This window comes from Bison bison, unplaced genomic scaffold (assembly GCF_000754665.1).
Source record: "Bison bison bison isolate TAMUID 2011002044 unplaced genomic scaffold, Bison_UMD1.0 scf7180017864304, whole genome shotgun sequence".
Taxonomy (NCBI): Eukaryota; Metazoa; Chordata; class Mammalia; order Artiodactyla; family Bovidae; genus Bison; species Bison bison.
The window spans coordinates 16,942,482-16,944,070 of NW_011494876.1; positions in this window are offsets into that span (position 1 = coordinate 16,942,482).

Consider the following 1,589-nt stretch of genomic DNA (forward strand, 5'->3'; position numbering starts at 1 on the left):
TATCTATGGCCAATACATGGAGAAGGCAATGGCACCCTACTCCAGTACTCTTGCCTGGAAAATCCCATGGATGGAGGAGCCTGGTAGGCTGTAGTCCATGGGGTTGCTAGGAGTCGGACATGACTGAGCGACTTCACTTTCACTTTTCACTGTCACACATTGGAGAAGAAAATGGCAACCCACTCCAGTGTTCTTGCCTGGAGAATCCCAGGGATGGGGGAGCCTGGTGGGCTGCCGTCTATGGGGTCACACAGAGTCGGACATGACTGAAGCGACTTAGCAGCAGCAGCAGCAGCATGGCCAATACATGTTGATGTATGGCAGAAACCAACACAATATTGTAAAGCAATTATCCCTCAGTTAAAAATAAATAAAAATTTTAAAAAGTTTCCTTCAGCTCTCTTTACTCTGTCCTTTTTACTGTTTTTTGTGTTTTTTTTTTTTGCAATTTAATAAGCTAAGCAGTTCTTGGCTCATCATTCATATGAAAAACCAGCCATGCAACACTGACTAAACTGTCTGAAAACTGAGCCCCAGGCAAGTACTGTCCATCCTTATTGGCTTCTACCTACTTGCTCGCTTAATTGGGTGGGAAATACAGGGAATCTGTGATTAGAACCCATCTTAAAAGCTTGGTTTTGAAGAATGCACAAGTATTCAATTAGCATAAGTAAAATATATGGGCATTAGAGTAAGTCTGGAGGAAAATTTAAACATGTTTCAGAAGGATAAGAACTAGAATATATCTCATCCACTATTATCATGATTTGCCTATAGGTCACTAAAATTCTTGTGTTCCAATTTCAAACCTCAGGAAAGATGCCTAGAATGGTAGTAACAAAATAGTATCAACTCCTTTAAGGAGCTTACCATCTGATCCAGTGGTGGGAATAAACACTAAACAAATCAATGAATGCATTCCCAATCAAATTATCAGGATGTCATTGAAATAAAGATAAATAAAGCAAGACAAGGGATTGAAATAATGGAAGATATCATGTTATGAGGCAGGAAGGGTTGCACCAAAGAGGTTATCTCAGCAGAAGGGACTTCTTATTTCCTAAGGTGATAGTGCTAGATATAGGAGCAAAGAGCTATTGTGAGGACCCTTCTGGCTTTCAAGGCTGACTTCCTCACTGTGCACCTCCTAGACATGAAGAAGCAATCTTTTCTCTTCCCTCCACTTCTTATAGCCTATTGGGAAGTGGACTTTGAATCCAGATTTCTAGCAAGATCTGACTGCCATCCTTCATCCACTTATCTTAGACTCAGAGGGTACTGTAAAACGAAACAAAACAAAACAAAAAATGCTGCCCACTATTGTAGTTTTACAAGGATTAAGTCATTAGCCAGTGCAGTTGTTAACCTACAGTATATCCTGAAAGGAATTCAGGATGAAGCATTCTGTGTTTTAGATATATGAGCCCCTAAATAGTTAAGCATATTAAAAAGCAGACATTACTTTTCCAACAAAGGTCCATCTAGTCAAAGCTATGGTTTTTCCAGTAGTCATGTATGGATGTGAGAGTAGGACCATAAAGAAAGGTGAGCACCGAAGAACTGATGCTTTTGAACTGTGATGTTGGAGA